Source organism: Ovis canadensis, chromosome 5, assembly GCF_042477335.2.
Source record: "Ovis canadensis isolate MfBH-ARS-UI-01 breed Bighorn chromosome 5, ARS-UI_OviCan_v2, whole genome shotgun sequence".
In the NCBI taxonomy this organism is placed as follows: Eukaryota; Metazoa; Chordata; class Mammalia; order Artiodactyla; family Bovidae; genus Ovis; species Ovis canadensis.
The window spans coordinates 38,889,025-38,912,474 of NC_091249.1; positions in this window are offsets into that span (position 1 = coordinate 38,889,025).

The window sequence follows — 23,450 nt, forward strand, 5'->3', positions numbered from 1 at the left end:
AATAAACTTCTGTTAGGTCACCAAAATTTTGGGATCTCTTTTACAATATTAGTTGTATCCTAAGTAATAAAATAAAAGTAACTTAAACAGCAACCATAAAAACAAGCTAGCTCCCCTCATGTGTAATCACACAGTCATGTCCTCTGTAATAAACACTTCAAAGTTATAGGATAGAAGTAATGAAATAGCTGTCTAAATTTAAAATTCACTATCAAGTTCTTATTTAGGATGCCTATAAATGTGCTTTGCCATACAGAGCATTCTAGTTTATTTGAAATAATTGCCTAAATTCATGAAAAAATTTTCACTAAAAATTTGGATTTTCATCTTCTGAAAAATTGGATAATTTGGCCAACTTGGGCTTTATTCTCACTTTTATGTAAGTAATGCACTTTCCAGATTCATATGACTTGTCCTGGCCATCTTCCCTCTCTTGCATTACTTACTTGGCCTTTGAATGCAGTTGAATTTGCTTTTTGTGTTATTATAAATAGCTGGGGATTAAACAAATATGCAATCCAACCAGCTATAGTTACAATGAGTAAAGATTAACTATTTGCATGTTATGCCCTTGGCTTCTTTTAATGGAAATTATAGAAACAGTCATATAAAATCTATTACTGTACTTGCTGATCTGATATTTTTGATGGGTTTTTCCCTTTCACTATATCTCTCCATATCCCCTATATGAAATCCAACAAAAACTCATTTCAGAATTAACTCATTAGAAAATAAGTAATAACCTCTCCTCCCCCTAATATGATAATAACTATTTGATTATTTTCTGTGTTTTGCCTTTGGCCATTCAGAAGACCAAAGCTATATATCTGTTTCAACTACACTGTGAGGAAATTCATGACTTAAATATGAATACTCTATTTTTTCTTCTTTTATTGCTATTTTATTTCAATATATATTTTCTCAATTATGGTTATTTATATGCTTTTAAAAATTCAACTATTTCATCTTGCATTTTTATAGGCCATCTCAAATTCTTTGTGAAATTAGAGTATAAATAAATAAGTATGGTTAAATTAAACATTATAGTTAATGTTTAATAACAGTATAAATTATATCAAGAGAAGAGATAAAGTTGAATATTCATAAAATTCAAGGCTATATTCAAGATAAATAAATTTTTATTTGATTATTGTTTTTCCCTTTTGAAAATAGGATAAAGTTATAAAGAATTTCTTGATATTTCTAGATGATTTGCTGTAGAGGGACATGATTTGTTGTTTCATTTTTAAAAATTAACATTAAAAAGCAGCCATCATCTACAGACAGATATTTCTCTCATTTACTTGTCTAATCACTCCACAAGGCATCTGTTGAACAGCCATTTGTGTCAAGAACCATGTGTGAATAAAGTCAAGCTCTAGAACTTGAGGACTCAGCTAATGGAGTAGGATAAAGGTTAAAAGATATCCGTAGAATGTAGACTAGAGGGAAGGTGAGTTTCTGTCTGAGGAGTCAGGAGAGGTTCTCACCCGGGGACATGTGTAAACCTTGTTGAAAGACCAGTATAGGCTGAAGTAGGGGTAAGGGCCTAAGTTGTGAAGAGATGGAGGCCTGAACCTGTAGATAAACTCAGTGAATTCCAAACCCTCAAATCAGCACTGTCTTTTGAGTGTCAACTGGCAGGAGGGGATGGAGGAATAGGTCAGGAGATGAAGTTGGCAAAGGGAAAATTGTAGGGACCTGCCTGAGGTCCTTACTTGCCTTGATAGCTATTTACTCTGTTGTAGTCAATGAGCAGCCTGTGAGAGTTGTAAGTAAAACTCATGTAACAGATTCTGTAGTCCATGCAACCAGTTCTGAAAAAACTGCCCAGGATGCTTTTATGGAATCAATCTTATTAATTCTCTTAAGGCTTCTTTTTTAAAACTTTTATTGGAGTATAGTTGATTTACAATATTGTGTTAATTTCTGCGGTACAGCAACGTGAATCAGTTATACGTGTACACATAACCACTCTTTTTTAAGATTCTTTTCACATATTGGTCATTACCGTGCAGGGAGAGTAGAGTTCCCTGTGCTGTGTACCATAGGTTCTTATTAGTAGACAACTAATAAATAGATAATTTATATATACAGTAGTGTGTATATGTCATTCTCAGTCTCCCAATGTAACCCTCCCTGCTTTCCCCCTTGGTAACCAAGAGTTTGTTTTCTACATCTGTGACTATATTTGTTTTGTAAATAAGCTCATTGATACTGTATTTTTTTCAGATTCTACATATAAGCTATATCATGTGATATTTGTCTGTCTCAGTGACTTCACTCTAGCTCCATCCTTGTTGTTGCAAATGGCATTATTTTGTTCTTTTATGGCTGAGTAATATTCTATTGTATATATGTACCACATCTTCTTTTTTTATTCTTTCACATTTTAGAAAGTTTATCTTTGTGCGTGTGTTGGTTTCTGCCAAACTTCAACGTGAATCAACCATAGGTATACATATGTCCCCTCTCTCTTGAACCTCCCACCCTCTTCCCTCCCCATCCCACCCCTCTAGGTTGTTACAGAGCCTTGGTTTGAGCAAAGGCTCAGACTTCATACAGCAAATTCCCATTGGCTATCTATTTTACAGATGGAACATAAGTTTCTATGTTACTCTTTCCACACATCCCATCCTCTCCTTCTCCCTACTCACATGTCCATAAGTCTGTTCTCTATGTCTGTATTTCCATTCCTGCCCTGCAAATAATTTCATCAGTACCATCTTTCTAGATTCCATATATATGCATTAATATGTATTTGTTTTTTCCTTTCTGACATACTTCACTCTGTATAATAGGCTCTAGGTTCATCCACCTCGTTAGGAATGATTCGAATGTGTTCCTTTTAATGGCTGAGAAATATTCCATTGTATATATGTACCATGTCTTCTTTATCCATTCTGCCCATTTGATGGGCATTTAGGTTACTTCTATGTCGCGGGTGTTGTAAATAGTGCTGCAGTGAACATTGAGATTGCATGTTGAGATTTATGCCCAGGAATGGGATTGCTGGTTCATACGGTGTTCTATATTAACTTTTTTAAGGAACCTCCCTACTGTTTTCCAGAGTGGCTGCACCAGTCTACTTTCTTATCAACAGTGTAGGAGGGTCCCCTTTTCTCCACATCCTCTTCAGCATCCATTGTTTGTTAATCTTTTGATGATGACCATTCTGACCAGTGTGAGGTGATAAGTCACTGTGGTTTTGATTTGCATTTCCCTCATAGTTAGTGATGTTGAGCATCTTTTCATGTGCTTTTTGGCCATTTGTATGTCTTCTATGGAGAAATGTCATGTCTATTTAGATCTTCTGCCCACTTTTGGATTTGATTTTGTTTTTTGTTTGTTTTTTTGTTTTTTGGATGTAGAATTGCACGAGCTGTTGTAGATTTTGGAGAACAATCTCTCGTCAGTCACTTTCTTTGCAAATATTTTCTTCTCTTCCATGGGTTGTCTTTCAGTTTGTTTATGGTTTTCTTTGCTGTGCAAAAGCTTTTAAGTTTAACTAGGTCCCATTTGCTTGTCTTTGTTTCTGTTTTCATTACTATAAGAAGTGGGTTGATAAAAGATATTTCTGTGATTTATGTCAGAGAGTATTCTGCCTACATTTTCCTCTAAGCATTTTATAGTATTCAGCCTTACATTTAAGACTTTAATTCATATTGAGCTTATTTTTGTGAACAGTGTTGGAAAATGCTCTAATTTCATTTATTTACATGTAGCTGTCCAGTTTTCCTAGCACCACGTACTGAAGAGACTGTCTCTTCTCCACTGTATATTCTTGCCTCCTTTGTCATATATCAGTTGACCATAGGTCAGTTCAGTTCAGTCGCTCAGTCGTGTCTGACTCTTTGTGACCCCATGAACTGCAGTACGCCAAACCTCCTTGTCCATCACCAACTCCCAGAGTCCACCCAAACCCACGTCCATTGTGACTACCCAACCAGTGATGCCATCCAGCCATCTCTCATCCTCTGTCATCCCCTTCTCCTCCTGCCCTCAATCTTTCCCAGCATCAGGGTCTTTTTAAATGGGTCAGCTCTCCACATAAGGTGGCCAAAGTATTGGAGTTTCAGCTTCAACATCAGTCCTTCCAATGAACACCCAGGACCATAGGTGCATGGGTTTATCTCTGGACTTTATGTCCTGTTACACTGATCTGTATTTGTTAGTGTGCCAGTACCAAACTGTTTTGATTACTGTAGCTTTGTAGGATAGCTGGAAGCCTGATTCCTCTAGTTGCATTTTTAATACTGCTTTGGCTATTTGGGGGCTTTTGGGTTTCCATACAAATTGTTACATTGTTAGTTCTAATTCTATGAAAAATGCCATTGGTAATTTGATAGGCATTGCATTCCACCTATAAATTGCTTTGGGTAGTATAGTAATTTTGACAATATTGATTCTTCCAGTCTATGGTATATCTCTATATTGGTTCCATAGTCAGTGGAACCAATTCTGGGAGAACTGCACACAGCACTTTTATAGAATCAGTTTTATTATTAATACTTTTCTGATGATTTGTTGTTTAATTTGATATTGATGCATTTCAGAAAGAATTTAGGGTGGGTTGAAAAGGTAAATAAATTGAACTAGAAGTCACTAAAATAAAAACTTGAAAGATACATTAAGAAGGAGTTAAGGGTAATGAAGCGGGTGTGAAGGTTGGTTCACACAGCTCATGCCCTGACATCCTGCATTATCACTTTCTAGAGCCAAGGTATAGAGGACTTGGCTCCAGCCTTTCTGATAGTCAGAATAACTATTTATAGAAGCACAGAATCCATGGAGTAAAAGCAAGTCCAATGCTCAGTGGAAGTGCCAATATTCCTGATACAGAAATTACAGAAAGACATATTCTCTAGTAAAATAATAAATGTCTTTAACAATAATCTGACAGTGAATATACTGAAAAACTCCATAGGGCAATTTTTTTTTTAAATAAAATCTTCCCAAACTAAGTCATTAGCATCATGCCATGCTACCTTCCTCTCATTCAATAAAAGCTGTTCTAGGACAACTTGATGCAGTCTAAAGTGTGACTTTTTGCTAATCTCACTTAATTCAGGAAGGATTTTAGGGTATCTATCTGAAAGGGAAAAGTGGACCTTATTTCAGGCACTCCTCTGTGATATGCTTCCTTTCATCCCAGCTTTTTAAAGCTAAATATTGAGCTCAAATATCACTCTTGGAGCGCAGTTAAGCACAGAACTCTCTGGTAGAAATGGTCAGCTGGGTTGGGGCTAGAACTAACATCTGGTTTTAGAAATTGTGGAGCCTGAAATAACTCTCTTAAATTAAAAGGCTGCTCACCTTCCTTCACTCAGTCACTCGCTGATTAACTGATTCATTCATTTTTTTTTTTTTAACAAATATTTATTGAGAACCTACTACTGGGCAGACACCATGAATCAGAAACTTACAGTCTATCAGAGATAAAGACAGACACACAATTAAATCAAAAGGAGACAGTTCTACAAAAGGCTTCAGAAGACATTCTCCAAGGGGAGAAATAAGCTAAGGAAGTACTAAAGAATGCGGGATTCTCCTCAGAAATTAATTTTGAGTCTTTGATTAATCAGCTTCATAGCACTCTCTATAAACAAACTGGCAGCTAAAATGAAGTACTTCATTCCAACAGATTATTTGTGACAACCCCATAAAACTGTGGAACTGTTACTGAAACAGTCCATTTTGGAATAACTGTTAATATCTTTTTTGAACCTTGGTAGGTGTCAGGCACACTGCCAACTACTTCACAGGCATTACCTCACTTCGCCAGTTTACGTATCTTCCATGGTACCCTATGAGGCTAAAGAATGCTATTAGCTTCTTTACCCAAATGGGAAGAGAAGAACTTTAGTAACCCTTGTCAGTCATGCAGCTGGGGTAGCAGGGCTAAGTCACTAACCCAGCAACTAGCTCTCCATTACTGCTCTTATAAAGGCAGGAATTAGGTTTTCCCAGGCAAGAATATTGGAGTGGGTTGCCATTTCCTTCCCCGGGGAGCTTCCCAGCCCAGTGATTGAACCTGGGTCTCCTGCACTGTGGGGAGACTCTATACCAACTGAGCCACTAGGGAAGCCCCAATACCAGGGCCAGTGGCCTTTACAAAACTGTTATGATTCATATCTATAGCTTATCTCTCTGTTCTTCATAACGGAAAGGTATGACTCTCACTCATCTTAAAGTGATTTCAATTATTAAGGGAACAAATAAAACATGATTTCTAGTAGCTGCTGATAATAACAGTATAGAGTGAGTTTTGTGCGAGCATTAATGGCTGGTAGTTTACACAGATTAATGCAGCTCAGGAGCAAAGAGGAAAGTGCTGGGAACAATCTTGTGTTGTCCCCACCTGACTCTTTTGACAAGCAATTAGAGAGTATACCAAAAATCTATGAATAGATTGAAATGCTTGGGCCTCTAAACTCTGTATATTCTTTTGAGAGGATGTCGGTATAAGTCCAAGCTTATCAAGTAAATGAAATATATGTTTGAAGAAATGCATAGTCAGCTAATAGGTATTCACAGAATAAGTGGATTCGATTATGTGTCCAAGTAGGTGGCTAACAAAGATCAGACACATGCCATGATTCTAAAGTCGCTGGACAGACAAGGATTATCCTTGGGGGCTTGTTCCTGTTGAACTTATTCATCATCTATGGAGAGTGAGCAGACAGGCTCCATATCCAGTTAGAGAAGGGGAAATGAGCCTCCTGGCTATCAGCCAGAATCCAGGCTTGCTTGTTCTGAGTGACCAAACTCAGGCCTCAGGTCCCTGCATTCTCAATCTGCCTTCACTAGTAGAGGATCCTACAGCCGATATTAGTGGCTCTCACAGCAACATATTGTGCCTTAGTTTTCCGAGGCAAAAAAAAAAAAAAAACAAAAAGAGAAAGAGAAAAAGAGAGAAAACGGTAATTTTAATTAAATAAGGTCCTGGTAGCACTCTAAGGTTTTATACTGAATATTGCTTCATCCATGTGCTATTAGTTATTTAACCACTTCTTGCTGGGCAGGAGCCATGTAATGGCTCATAATTCAGAGGGTACTGCCTTCAGAGATTATGAGCAACCTGCTGACGTGAAGTGAGAGCTCAGACTCTCCCCTTCCAAGCTCCCTGAGAGGTTTGGCAGCAACACTCACCAATGGGATTGGAAAGCCTCTGTCATCCTTCAGCGACTTGTCACCTCTCCAGTGCAAGCACGTAGGAGATGCGCCACGGGATAACCACATAAAGGGTTAAGATGAAGGTTCAAAATAGTATTAAGCCCAGATAACCTAATTACGAAGGTAGGATGTAGATAGGGTTAACTATAACCAACTAGAGCAATAAAAATATTTCTGAGATTTATCCCACATGCAGCCATTTAGTACCAATGGGTTCTGTTCATAAACAATCACTGAGGAATTTTCCATTTGGATTAACGTCTGGCTTAAAAGGAAAGACCCACAGGGGAGGAATTTCCCCATTCCTCATTGGCCCCAGGTAGGACTCTATCAGATCCCGTTAACAAAGTCTCCCAGGCTGATTCACTCTGACATGAGGTCTGTAGAGGATATTAAAGTTAAAAGATCTAAAAATTAATTTACTGATACAACCAGCATGTGTGTTGGCATATATATTTAGCAAAAAGTTTCAAATGAAAGTGAAATCATGCTTATGAAACAGGGGCCCCGGAGTCCGAATATCTACACTCAGGTCTTTGCTTTGTTCCATGTAAGCTGTTTTCTGTGAGCAGGCTTCTTTGATTCACTTCCCTCATCTGATAAAGGTGGAGTACTCCCTGCCTCAAGGACTGTTGTGAAAAACAGATGACGCAATCTGGATGGGAGCATTTAGAAAAGTGTAGGTTGTTGTATGACTCTAAGCTATTAATTACTGTCACATTATCCTAAAATTAGTCATGACAAGCTGCAGGAACAAGGTAATACTTCTAGAGTACATAGAAGTGTGAGCTTTAGAGGGCAAGGAGCGGGAAGACCATTCTCCTTTGGTTTGTCAGTTGGACAAACGTGTCCCACAGGCCATGGTCCCGGCTTGCTGCACTAAGAGTGAGGCCTGGAGATGCTTTTCTGAGGCAGGGGTTATGAGGGTGACAGCGAGATACTGGTCAGGGACAATGGTACTGGGGAGAGCGGACAGTCTAGGCTGAAAGAGATGGGGATTGTGCTGGACGGTGCAGTGCGTCTCAGACACAAGCCATCATGAGACTCACTGGAGGACTTGGGAAACGTACTGCTGGATCCCGCTCCCAGAGCTTCTGATTCAGAAGGTGTGCGATGAGACCTCAAGACTTGCATTTCAAGCCCCAGGTGACTCTCATGCTTCTGGTCCCAGGGCCATACTTTTGAGAACAATCTGGATGGTATAAGAATTACCGCATCTCAGCTGTAAATAAACAATCAAATCTGATTCTGATGAGGATACAGAAAAAGGGAATTTTCTTCAAGCTAGTTAGGGTTATTTGGTGGTTCCTAAAATGGACAGGAGTCAGATTCAGAAACGGACAGGAGATAGAGCAGCTCAAGCTCCGGTGCCGTGATGCCTGGGTGTCACTGGTAGGGTATATCAGTTCCATGTGTTTTTCCTCTCTTGCTTCCCCTGAGTTAATATTCAGAGTCCAGTTGGGCACATGCCCATTCTCAGCTAGCAGCTGAGAGGGTACTTTGAATTCTATGCCTTCCAAGACTGCACATTGAGAGAGACATATTTGGGAAGGATATGAGGTACCGCCGAGGAGGGAGTGTTAATGAATGCTTAGGCAGCCAAAACATGGCAACAACAAAAGTCGCCCATGTTCTCTATCATAGCAGGAAAAGCCTGATCAGTAGAGGGCCTGGAATTCTAGGGGAGGGGAGTCTGCACTGGATCTAAACTGGTGGCTCTTGCGGATCCTTACTTTGGAAAGTAAAATGGGAATTGGTAGCTTCTTTAGAGAAGGAAAGGAGGCAATTGAACCAATTCTTTGGGAAAATTCTGTCATGGTACTCAAGGTGGTCCTTCCGTGCCCTCTGCTCCTGACTCTGAGTATCCAGGACTGTTGCTTCCAGGTCTTCAGAAACTTTGGAAAGGTCAGGAGCTTCTGATTTGAAAGTCACACGTATCTAAACTACAGCTTGAAGCACCCTGTATAATTTACTGGAAGGGTTTCTTCTTCTGGATATTTGTGACTGTTTATTATGAATTATTTCAAGCATATAAGATGAATAAAGAACAGCGTTACACTCAAGCATCTATCATCCAGTTGCTTAGACTTCTCTTTTGGAATAATTCTATGGAATATTATAGACCTTTGGGCTCTGGTCAATCTTGGTGGTAGCTCGACCAAGAGGTGAACTAGCCATTGGGATGGAGGTGAGGGGTGAGGGGAGGCAAACCTCTGGACTACTGCAGATAATCACATTGTCGATGGCAGAGTGAATGAACAAGGATGAGTAATTATATTTCCCAAATACTGCAAGTAGGCAAGCAATGAACTCAACAATTTGGAAGGCATTCATTTTAAAAGGATTTTATCCCTCCTCCTTTAAGACTCATAGTCCTGATTTAAATTGCCCTAATATGGGCAATAATATTTAAGTTATTATAAGCACTCAGTTGAAATATTTGTTTAATCCCATATAGGTCTCTTAAGTAGATAAACTCAGGCAGACTGGAGTAACGAAAATGCCCAGGGCAAGTTAGTCCTGTGGGTGGCTCAAGTGGGTGTCCATGTGTGTGCTGAGAGGGGCAGTTCTTGGCAATCTTTTAAAAGTGTAAGCTGTGACAAGACTTCCTAAAGTTCGTGGGATGAGATTTTAATCTTCAAAATATTAGCAGTGACAGTTTTACTCTGAAATGTTGTACCTTTTTCACATTTCATAGCTATCAATTTAATTATAAAATAATATAATTTGACTATTGGTTTCTAGGAGAGTGAATCCTGAGTAAAAAGAAACTAAGACCTTGGATTGTTAATTTTCATGTTAAGACTATAGTGTCCTTCAGCTGCTCTTCTTACTTCTTCTGAAATTGAGGTTTCTTACAACTTTTTCTTTCTCAGCTATTTTTTCCTTTTATTTTCACTCTAAGGAATCATTACCTTTTTGTCCCTTCCATGTTATACCTTGAAAGTATCAATTTCAGACTAAAGTAATGCCTTATGTAACTGGCATTTCTAAGGAATAACATTTCATAAAATAACTTTCCCAGAGATTTAAAGTAGGCTATTATAAATTCCAAAATAAGCTTATATTAAATTTATCCATTTTAGCAATTCATTTCAATGAAATATGTACAAAGCATTGAACCAGACACTGTGAGAGGCATAAAGAATAACAAACTTGCTCCCTATCCTTGAAGTGCTCACAGTCTTGGGGAAGAGCTGGGCCATCAAATAATTCTGTTGTGGGTCATAGTGTGATAAAGGACAGAAGATAGGTGCAGAGGAGGGCTGTGAAAGTACCAAGGAAGGAGAGATCACTTCCAGTTTGATGGTCAGACAAAACTGTCTGGAAGGAACAATCTTGATAAAGCATGGGGAAAATCTGGTGAACACAATGATGGGGACATATTCCAGTTGCAAATGAGCAAAGGTCCCAGGGCAGGAATTCATGGCCTTACTCAGGGATCACAGATGTGTGATGGAGAGGAGACAGGAGAAGGGATTGGCCCCTCATTTTCAGTGGGATAAAAGCCATAGTCAGGAGGTTGGACTTTATACTGGGAAAATGGGCGACTGTGATAGCTCTTGGCATTGGAACAGGGGAAATGACATGATCAGGGTAAAATTCAGTTAAGCAACATATATTGATTGGTTTGCAGTGAGCCCACACATTCTTGGTGCAGCTCTCAATGTTCTTCATGTCCAGTGGTAGACAGAGGTGTAAACAGAGAGCATCAGTAAAATGTGAGCAGAAAGTAACAAAACTATTGAGCAACTGTGAAAGTGAAAGTCACTCAATTGTCTTTGACTCTTTGCGACCTCTTGGACTATAGTCCATGAAATTCTCCAAGCCAGAATACTGGAGTGGGTAGCCTTTCCCTTCTTCAGGGGACCTTCCCAACCCAGGGATTGAACCCAGGTCTCCCACTTTGTGGGCAGATTCTTTACCAGCTGAGCCACAAGAGAAGTCCAAGAATACTGGAGTGGGTAGCCTATCCCTTCTCCAGCGGATCTTCCTAACCCAGGAATTGAACCGTTGTCTCCTGCATTGCAGGTGGATTCTTTACCAACCGAGCTATGAGAGAAGCGATAGAGCAACTATACCCCAATAAAAATAAATAGATAAAATGCAGTGTTTCAAGCTAAAATAGATGAAGTACAGGAGGTTAGGGAGCCCCGAGAAGGTACTCTGGGGGCTAAGGGAAAGGTTAGTCCTTGATACAAGTCTTACAGACAGAGTAACATTTATTTGGAAAAAGGAGGAGAGAGAAGGACAGCCTGGACGGCGAGAGCGCAGAGAGCAAAGTCCCAGGGCACCGACAGACTCTGGCTGTGTAGAGAAAGATGACAGCTCTATTTTACTAGCCTACTGGACTGAGGCAGAGAAAGGGGTGAGTGAGAACAGGGAAATGAAGGCCAGAGATGGGACAGTCCTGTGGAAAACTTTCCAGAGTGGCAGGGAAGCTGGGAGACCCTGGTGGTGGTCACATCCTGCAGCAGGGTTACACTGGGGAGGCACAGCCAGACAGAAATTCTAGACTCTACACGTGACTCTCACATACTGTAGGTGGTGTAAGTCCAAACTGCTTGAAAAACTCACTAATACTCTCAGTTGCTTCCTAACCTTGAATGTTCCAGCACTCCCAGGAGCCTTCTGATGTCCTGTCTCCTCACCGCATTCTCAGGGCTCCACTCCCACACCTTGGTCCATTCATCCCCCTTCTCTTCTCTGATCCCCCAGGACATTTCATTCTCCCATGAGTGTTAACCTCCAGCTCTGTTTGGTTTTCTGCCCCCACAGCAAATCTTACACACAGTTTTTTATCCTTTCTCTCTTCTGCAAACAGGGCTTGATGGTGTGAGAGCCAGTGGGCTACATTGTGATTGGGTGAGGCGGTAGGCAGGGGTAGTGGGGGCTCTGAACTTGAATATGTTGATAATTTGGGGCTAGTAGCAATAACTGAGAACTATGATGGTCAAAAAGAGCTAGGGATTGGCAGGACAATAGAATTAAAGACATGGAAGTGAGATAATTTGTAAAAGTATACTCAGAGGCAACAAGTAGCAAAATATGAGATACAAGCAGAAACAGGTGGGATTTTAATACTGTTTTAAGTTTGGATCTACAGTATGTAATAACATTGTGATATTATTCACCATGCCTGGGGAACACAAATGAACACACTGAAGAGATAAGAATAAAAAATGATAAATTTGACTTCATATGTGCTGAACCTAGGATATCCACGAGATATTCAGGTCATATTTAGCAAACCTAGAGTTTTAATTCAATGCAGTATACCAGCAGGATCCAAGGTAGTATGCTTAAAATGTCATTCAAGGACAAACACCACTGGGAAATTACATACTCTGGCCCTTTTTTGGAGATTGATTATACACTGATAAATCCTGCAGTAAATGAACATATTTAATTTAACTTTCTTTCCAATGCCCTGCTCATATTTTTTTTCAGAATACCTATTAACATAATTTAAAATTTTTTCCCCAGGAACAGTGTTTTAAGAAATGCTCATTACAGCACTGAGGAGCTGTGATCAGATTATTAAGATCGAACTTGGTAGAGGAGGAGGCTATGCTTACTTGCATGGAAGGGTTGAAGAGTTACGAACTGATTAATCACTCAGAGTAGACAGAGAAAAGAGACTAGAGATAGAAGTTTTATCAACATGTTTGACGCTTCCAGTAGTGTGTGGGAAATACAATTTAGAGAGGTAGCACGTTGAGAGAGCAAAAGCATGGATTTCACAATCAACATGTTGTGTGACAAATGATCTAATTTCTAAGGCTCAGTTTTCATATCTGAAAAATAATGCTCACCTTTTTGAATTGTATTGAGAAGTAAAATAGGTAATACATAAAGCACCTATCACCTAGGAAACACATAGTCCACTTCAGTAAACATTATTATTATTATTATTTTCATTTAAATATTCTTGATGAGTAAGCAAAACTTTAATGATTAATCTGCTATGTTATGAGCTGAACATTGACAATTACACAGGAGAAATCTCGTTGGTTGGTATCAATACCCTAACACAAGGGAGCACTCCCAGTTCCGACACACCTGGGGCAGGAACAGCATGGAACAGGAATCGACTGCAGAAGCCAAACAGTGGAAGAAGACACTGCAGGAATTTCCCGAAGGCTCCCATGACCATGATTTTTCATCAGTTTTTCATGAAGAGATGCTGGAAGCTAATAACTGAACCTTAGCAAATCTCTCTCCTTAAACCATTCTGAGCTACAAACTCCCTGGGTGAAGGGCTGTAGGGATCCAGCTGGCATGAGGTGACATCCTCTGACATTAGTCCTTACCCAGTACCCTGAAAGGCAGGCCAGCGGAGGGGCATCGGGGAGAGAACGCTCGGCTACGAGAGAGGTTTCTCTCTGAGTCGGTCACAGTGTCAGCAGTGCAGGCCTGAGTCCCGTTCAGTCTCGGTCAGTTGAGCACACAAGGCCAGAAAAGAATCTAGATTTAGTCTAAATCTCTGCTAACTGCCACTGCAGATTAGCTTCTGTCTACCCCAGGACAAAAAATGGGGCAACTATTGTGGTTTTTATCCAGATCAGATCATCGCAAACCTCAAAGGGCTGGTGACCAGAATATATTCTTCTGCGGTCTTTTCTCTAGGACTTCTGGGCTGCAGTCTCTCAGACTGGTCTGAGTTTGTTGTTGTTCAGACTGGCCACTCTTGTTAATCAATAAGTCATTCCCTAGCACGCAGGATGTGGTTGGAGGAGATAACTGAGAGGAGGCGAGTGACTCTTTGAGGAAACACTCCTGGCATTCTCAGATCCTTAGAAGGGGCAGTGGCAGGACAACAGCCACTGGTCTATGCACATGGATCCACAAGGCTGTTGTGGCAGGAGACGCTCATTAAGCTGTTCTCTAAGTGAAGATAGGGAAAGTATAAATGAAATTTCCCCTGGAACTTCAGAGGGTCTCTCTTTCTCTCTCTCGGGGAAGACTTGTAGCAGAAAATGGGCAGTTCATTATCTGATTTGTTCATATGATCATTAGCCTAAAAACCAGAAGACTGGGGCAAAATAAATATATATAAAATAATGCTGCTCAAAATATGGTTTCAAGATGGGTGGCAGCAGCATCTGAATCCAGCATTCCCTAGAAGCACATATTCTCAGGTCCTATCCTAGGCGTACAGAAAACTGTTCCGAAAAGTTTTCCAGATACTTCTCCATATACAAAAGTTTAAGAAGAACTGTCCTAGGCCTATAGGAGAGGTGTCTAAAGTTTCCACTTCTGTTCACTCACAACTAGCCCAGCTTGCTTGTTTTTCTACCCTTAGTTTCCAGTTCTCTTATCCTGATCATATCTGATTAGGTCATCTGGTTATATATAAGAACTCAGTCTTGCAATTTTTATCATCAGTGTAAATCAGAATTCTATTTATGGAAAACAACTCTATAGAGGCAGTAAAAATGCTGGTTCTTAGCCCTATGATTGGTTTGCAGTGGCGAGACTATAGTTGCAACTTTTGAAACGTTTCTGTTCATTCGCAGAATAACAATGATATAAAATAAAGGGTGAAAAAAGGCAGAAGACACTTACATGGGCTGCAAGTTGCTCCTGGGAAGCTTTTACTTCAGCTTGTAATTTCTCAATGCACTGAAAAGGGGTAGAGTTTAGAAACAAAGTGTGTAACTCTTCCTTTTACATATTCAAAGTGTTCCAGATGTAAATATGTACTGGTTCTCATATTTTACAAATGGAAGCATTATCTCAGCTAGATGTTTTGAATATCATCATTAAATAGATCATCGCTCCCATCTCTCTCTTCCACTCCATGGAAGAACCCATCAACAAAGTATATCAATATAGTAAAAACTAGGTCATGATTGGGAAAAATAATGTTTGCTTGATGTACTGCAGATAAAGTTAACCTATCTTATATCACATCATGTATACATACATGTGGGACCAAATGAATTGGTATCTGCCTTTGGAATATATGGACATGTTTTAATGTGAAGATATATATACCTATATATAGATACAGATTATCTGTCTATCCATCCCTCTATCACAAAAGCAGATACAAAACAACATGGGTTGAACAAGAGATAAATTTACATAATGACACATATATAAATGTCCTGAGATTCAGAGATTGGTGACTTCTCATAAAGTAATTTATTAAAAGTCTGTGAAAAATGTTTTGATCAACTTCTTTCACTACCCAGAAAGAAGCTATTGCTTGATTAAGTTCAATTGAAAACTAAGAAATATTTGTATAGTCAATATCACTTATAAAATAAATAGAATATTCCCTTAATATGATTCAAAAGAATACATATCAAACTTAAAAATATCACCAAGAAAGTTTGTTTTTTATGTGAATATTCTATCAGAAAATACAGTTACATTGAGCAAATACAAAAACTGTGATTCACCATCTTGAACTTAAATATGAACTTCCAGCCCAGCCAGAAGTAACTACAGGATTTTCAGTTCATATGTTTAGGTAGCTTTTAAAATAAAGATTTATTCTTCTTCTATGACATACCTGGTCTTTTGCAAGAACCATTTTTTTGTATGGTTCTCCACTGTCTTCCCTATAGTCCAGAGCTTCTAGCTTTTTCTCCAGCCAGGAAACTTGCTCAAGCAGCTTTGATTTTGTTCCTTCTGAGACTGCAAGCTGAAGAAATGTGCTTGTAAGGGCATGGAAGTACAATGACTTTTTTAAAGCTTATTGTATTAAAGTCCAATTTACAAATGAATTGCCTTCCATCAATATCTCTTAAATATGAAAATGGCTTTTGAAACATTCTCATAGATGACAAATGATTAGTAAAGAGAGATAAGGAAATAATTTTTATTTCATTTATTTTTAATAATAAAGATCTTTCTGGGCAAGAGATGAGACCATGTAGTTACAGCAGGCAGAGAGATGTCTAGTACAACAGTCTCAACACTCATCTTTATTATGTTTCAACATTGTATTTTATTTGTACAGCTGAATCTGAAATCTGTATTGTGGTTTAGATAGGGTTCTTGAAACTTAACTCTTTGGAGGCTACGGGCTCAGTCACTCAGTCATGTCTGACCCTTTGTGACCCCATGGACTGTAGCCTTCCCACCAGGCTCCTCTGTCCTTGGGATTTTCCAGGTAAGAACACTGAAGTGGTTTCCATTTCCTACTCCAGGGGATCTTCCTGATCCAGGGATAGAACCCACATCTCCTGCATTGGCAGGTGGATTCTTTACCTCTGTGCCTGGGAAACCCCCAAAATACTAGCTAGTTATGCATGCGTGCTCACTCACTCAGTCATGTCTGACCCTTTGTGACCCCACGGGAGGCCGCAGCTCTCTAGAAAGGGGAGGAATTCTGACTCCCTCCCTTGAATTTTTAGTGCAGCTGTAAAGAATCTGCCTGCAGTACAGGAGCAGTAGGAGATGCAGGTTCGATACCTGGGTTGGGAACGTCTCCTGGAGGAGGGCCTGGCAACCCTCAGCAATATTCTTGCCTGGAGAATCCCATGGACAGAGGAGCCTGGTAAGCTATAGTCCATGGGATCGCAAACAGTCGGACGCAACTCAAGCGACTTAGCAGCAGCACCAGGATAGAAGGAGCTGAAGGGAAATGCAGGAATTTCTAGTTAAAATCAGATGATCAAGGGCTTTCATTATTGTCATTTAGTCACTAAATCCTGTCCCAGGCTTTGTGACCCTATGGACTGTAGCCCACCAGGCTTCCTTATCCATAGGATTTCCCAGGCAAGAATCCTGGAGTGGGTTGCATTTCCTTCTCCAGGAGAGGTCTGTGCTAACCATAACCATAAAATGTCTCAAGATGAGTGTTTTCCTGTTTGTAGACTTCTCCTGAGGAGAGTGATACTTGGATAATCCCTAGTCCCTTAGCCTTCTTAGAGAGTCCCTTGTGATTTTTCTTTCTAGCTCAGCAACAATTCTGAAAGAGTCCCTGGAAAGGGACATACAACCTTGTATTCATTCCAGATCTCGAGCTCTGAGGCTTGGCTTATCTCTAAGTATCTTTTTCATATTATTCCAAGAATTATTGCAAAGCATACCATCTCATCTTGAAAAGGGCAACAAATATTTGGAGACATTTACCAAATCCAGAGGCATTGAGAGGTTAGTCTGCCATGGAAATAAGTTGGGTACATCACGTACGCTGGTATCCATCCATCTATCCATGCACACATCCATGCACTCAACAAGTATTTGTCTAGTTGGCTCTCTATGCAGTCATTGTGTCATATGCAGGGAATGATGAAAGCACAACAGGAGGGTCAGAAAGTGAAAGCGAAAGTCACTCAGTCGTGTCCAACTCTTTGCAACGCCATGGAATTCTCCAGGCCAGAATAACGGAGTGGGTAGCCTTTCCCTTCTCCAGGGGATCTTCCCAACCCAGGGATCGAACCCAGGTCTCCCGCATGGCAGGCAGATTCTTGACCAGCTGAGTCACAGGGGAAGCCCACAAGGGAGGGTCAGAGGGAGCACATGTGCCATGAACTGTTGTCTTTGCCTTTCAGCTCTCAGTGGCCTGAGAGGCCTGAGGAGCTCTGCATGAATACTAATACATCTAACTCTTGGGGTGCATGATGGTTTGGAAATGTAATCTGATTTCTCTGAGCACCCTTCCATTTCATCATAGTAGAGTGTAATGGCTGAAGACACAGACTCTGAGACTTTGGGTAAAAGTCTCAGTTTGCTACTTGCTATCTTTGTGATTTGGACAAATTGCTCAGACTCTCTGGGCTTGACTTTCCCACCTGTAAATAGGAATGAGGATAAAAAGAATGGTACTTATCTTATGCATTTGTTTTGAGGTTTATACATGAGTCTACACAAGAGAAACACTTAGAACAATGCCTGGAATACATCAAACACTCAGTAGTTCCTATTATTATTTCATCTACATCCTCTCGACTGCAGTAAGCATTCACATAGGTTTTATCCAAATATTCATTATTTATCGAATTATAAAATTAAGTGTCTGAAGATGTCACAGCCTCTGTGAGCTGGTTACCCTAAACTCAATTTATATTTGGTTTGCTCGCTTCCTGTAACCACTCTAGTCTTCAGGGAAAAGTCCTATCTAAGTCTGATATATTTTTTTAGTCTCAAATATATTCTTTCTCAGTCTGTCCCATTTTGTTCCCATATCCTGAATGATTGATCCAGTCACCATTTGGTTATCTTTCTTTTAAATCTATCTCCTATTGTTTTTAGGCCTTTATTCATTTACTCAACAGATATTCATGTATTCACTCATTGCTAGAGAAATATGTTGGATCTTTATTATATGTAAGCTTTGGAGGTAAAAAATAAAGGTAATATTGTTTGTATTTTCACAATTTACTCAGAAAAGCAGACGATTTAAAAACTATTCCATAATGTGAAAGTGTATAGATGAATAATATTAGTACTACTTAATGCTTACCAGGTACTTAGTACATATCAGATATTCTGAGAACCTTTTGTTTTCATATTTATTTCAGTTTAGCTTCATATTCATTTTACAGATAAGGAAATTCAATAAGGTTGCATAACTTGTCTAAGGACATAGATAGTAAATATTGGAACCCAAGTTTTCAGTAGTGGGCATTAGGTGTGACTCCCAAAGCCCAAGTCTGACCCCAGAAATGGGGCCCTAATAATCATGACAATCCCATTCTCTTTCCTTCCATCCATTTTCCTCCCATTGGTTTAGGAATAAAGGCCTCAACCAATCAGATCCTGGATCTTCTCTGGCAACAATTAATGTGTAGGAAATATGACCTAGTTTGCACCACCCACGCTGGCCAGGAGGAACTCTGAAGATTTGGAGAAGCACTTTCTCTTATCCACAGACAAGAATGCTACCATAGCCATCCTACAAACATCCAGGAAGCCTGTTCTATGACAAAGCCACTCTCTGGCTGGACGTGTGGACGACAGAGCAAACCTGGGTCTTGTTGACACTACTGAAATGTTTTTCCAACTAATTTTGAAGCATCTCCTACCTTGGAACTTACCTTTAGTGAGTTTATAAGTTTCCTTATTGATTAGACATTGAGTTTTCTTTTATTTGCTGCCATAAGCATTCTGCTGATAAATTGTCTGACTCTAAAATTGCATAATCGTGACCATAAGTGAGTAAGATCTATGGAAAAATAGCAACTAACATTTGTTTGGTAGCTACAGCATACCACACATTTTATTTTGTTGCTGTTGTGACTCTTTTAAAGATTGGAAGTCAGGTGCTTTTAGGGGCTTTCCCAGAGCTAATAAGGACAGGTTAGATTGGGATCTACATTGGTCTGTTTCCCACTTTGGGTTCTATAGTATATCCAAAGCCTAACTCTGAGACTGTCTACAAAGATGAGATCTATGATTTCCCCTGATCATGTGGCTTTCAGCACTTTTTCTCTGTGTGTTCACTTATTTACCTGAAGAAAAGTTATTTTCCTTTTTTCTAAGACTTGAGAAAAGTCTGTCCTGCCATCTCAGTCCCTTTTTATATACACACCAATCCCATCTCTTTGCTCTCCTCTTATAATAAATTTCTGTCTGAATATCCCTTTGGCTCAAATATATTTAGCTCAGATTCAGCTTATCTCTAAGAAATCTTGACATGGAATCACAATATCTGTATTTTAGACCTGACCTCACAACCCTCTGATGTTATGACCTATGAGCCCATAATAAAATTTTACTATGTCGCTTTGCTATGTTTTTACGGGGTAGTTCTCCAATCATGTGTATTCTAACTAGGTTGTAAATTTCCCAGAAGGTTGGATAGGGAGAGTTCTGTCAAAACTTATAACAAAATTCAGTCAGATTGGCCAGAAATAATATTTGCTAAAAACATTTCATTTATTCACTTTTTAAATGATATTTTCATTGTCATATGTTTCAAAATCTCACAAAAGCAGGATAAAGGGATCTTACTATCTCTGCCTCCTGTGGATACATTGAAGCAAGAACTAATGTTGGATTGCATTATATAATGATGAAACTGTTTATTAGCATAAGACTACTGATATTGCCCCAGCCCTTTTGAAAATGACCTATCAGATAAGACTGATAATCCAAAAGGAAAGAACAGAAAAAATGAAAGAAAATAAAATTAAATAACATAATTATATATCTAAGTATTTTTAAAGTACTGAATAAAAGAATATGCTCTATTGCTGGGTTGCAAGATAATAGCTACCATTTTGAATTCACTCCATTGTTTTGATTGGAGTTTTAGAACTTTTCAAAATTTAATTTTCAATTCAGGAAGCTCTTAGGAATGCTGCTTAAATTCAAATTCAAATTATAGGATAGAAAACAAGGTATCAAAGAAAGTAAGAGGAAACCTAAGTTAGTAGCTGCAAGATATCCCAGTTGAATTTAAAAGCTCTAGGGGCCTTGGGCACCACTTCCTTTTTATTGCCTTTTTTTGTTTGTTTTTCATAGGAATTGCTTAGTTTTATAGTTACTCGTTTGAAAGAGAATAAAGATAAAAGCTCAGTCCAACTTAGTATCAGATATCTGCTTATAAGAGAGAGTAGAAATGCATTATTCTTTAAGTAATCAGTTTCTATGTTTCCTAACCAGCTATCTGTGCTGGAACATATGGTTCACATGATGTTGGGAGGCTAATATTCTCCCTTTGATTTTTGAAGAGTTGGCACCTTCCCCTCTGCCTGATTCTAACAAATTTAGGGGGAGGAGATGATTTTAAAAGCACGAACAACATTTGTCATAAGAATTACGTAAAACAAAGGAACAACTTTCATATTATACATTTGAGGCTATATAAATCCACTAAAATATTCAACTTTAATATATACCTCGGTATTCAATAGAAGGTCATCATAAATGTAATGCAATATCATTAAAAGTCAAAGGAAGATAAACTATTCATTGCACAGCTTGTTGATGCAGTCAAGAAAGTATATTGATACATTTCATATTAATATTCAAGATGAAAGTAAAAAAAGTGACTTGTACTTCAAAATGATGGCAGATTAAGAAGCTCTAGGAATTGGTTCTCCCACTTAAATAATTTTTGAGCTGGCAAGAACTGTCAGAACTAACCATTTATTACCTCTGGATTCTAGTGGAATGCTTTCAGTATCCAGGAAAGTGCATGATGAACAAAGATGCTGGCATTCAAGGAAATCTCTGTAAGGTCATTGGCTAACTACAGAGGCAATGGAATAGGAGACTTTAGTAACCACACAAGACAAAAATTATGGTCTCTGCAAAATTAGTTTGGAAAAGTAACCAAACATACGAACTGTAGAAGAGGGAAGAATTGTATATGGTCTTGGGGAGGTAGAAAGAATCTGATTTCCAGAGTTACTGTATTATAATATTCAAAATGTCTGGTTCTCAACAAACAAGTACAAAGATCACAAAGCAAAGTATGACTCATTTATTGGAAAATTAATTGATAAAAACTATCCATGAAGAAGTGTAGGCATTGAACTTTTGGACTTAATTAATGAATACTTTAAAATATCCTCAAAGAGCTGAAAGAAACCACGGACAAAGAAGTAAAGGAAATAAGAATGATACATATACAGATAGAAAATATATGAATGGATAAAAATTATAAAAAGAAACTAAGTAGAAATTCTGAAGTTAGGAAACAAAATAGTTGAAAAAATTACTGAAATGGTTCAGTAGCAGATATAAGCTAGAAGATGACAGAATCAAGAAAACTTGAAGACAGGACAACTGAAATTACCTGATGTAAGGAGCAGGAAGAAAAAGGTATACAGAGAAGTGATCAGAGCCTAAGAGATTTATGGACACTATGGAAAGCTACCAAGTATACCGACATACACATTATAGGAGCAAATAACTAAAGAAGATGCAGAAAAGGAAAAGGGAATTAAAATGGTACACAAAAATCAAGCACACAAGAAAGCAGCATGGAGGAAGTGAGTAACAAATAGATGTAAAATACAGAGAAAACAAATAGCAAAATGGCAGAATTATGTCCTTTATTATCAGTAGTATTTTTTATAATAGCCAGGACATGGAAACAACCTAGATGTCCATCAGCAGATGAATGGATAAGAAAGCTGTGGTACATATACACAATGGAGTATTACTCAGCGGTTAAAAAGAATTCATTTGAATCAGTTCTGATGAGATGGATGAAACTGGAGCCGATTATACAGAGTGAAGTAAGCCAGAAAGAAAAACACCAATACAGTATACTAACACATATATATGGAATTTAGGAAGATGGCAATGACGACCCTGTATGCAAGACAGGGAAAGAGACACAGATGTGTATAACGGACTTGTGGACTCAGAGGGAGAGGGAGAGGGTGGGATGATTTGGGAGAATGACATTCTAACATGTATACTATCATGTGAATTGAATCGCCAGTCTATGTCTGACGCAGGATGCAGCATGCTTGGGGCTGGTGCATGGGGATGACCCAGAAAGATGTTATGGGGAGGGAGGTGGGAGGGGGGTTCATGTTTGGGAATGCATGTAAGAATTAAAGATTTTAAAATGTAAAAAATAAAAAACTAAAAATAAAAAAAAACAAAAGCAGAAAAAAAAAAAAAAAAGAGAAACCCAAGTAAGACGGTAGACACTGAGAGAGGGGATGAGAGGGCAGATAGACTGAAACTGCAGTCACAAACAACTAGCCAATCTGATCACACGGACCACAGCCTTATCTAACTCAATGAAACTAAGCCGTGCCAATGGCCGGGTCATGATGGAGAGGTCTGACAGAATGTGAAAAAAAAAAAAAAAAAAAAAAGTAACTGGATTAGACCCAGCAAATAAAAGACAGTGACTAGAAAAATGAATTAAGAAATGTGATCCAAGTATACACCACTTATAATAGAGTAACTTCCACCTCTAAGAAACAAATAGTGAAAGGAAAAAAAGATATTCCATGCGCATAGGAGCCAAAAGAGAGCTGGCATGGCTATACTAATATCAGAGAACATCAAATAGACGCCAAGTCAAATTTTTACAGAATACAGGGATATAATATATTGATAAAAGGGTTAGTTTATCAAAATTATACATCAAACTACAGACCCTCCCCCATATATGAAACCATTAACAGAATTTAAGGGAGAAATAAATAGTAATAAATATAGAGTAGAGACTTCAATATCCTACTTTTAATAATGGGTAGAAAATGTACGCAAAAGATCAAGGGCAAATAGAATTCATCAACACTACGGACGAGGTGGATCTAACGGATATGTTCAGGATAATCCATCCAACAATAGAATACACAGTCTTCTCAAGTGTGCCCAGGGCACATTCTCCAGGA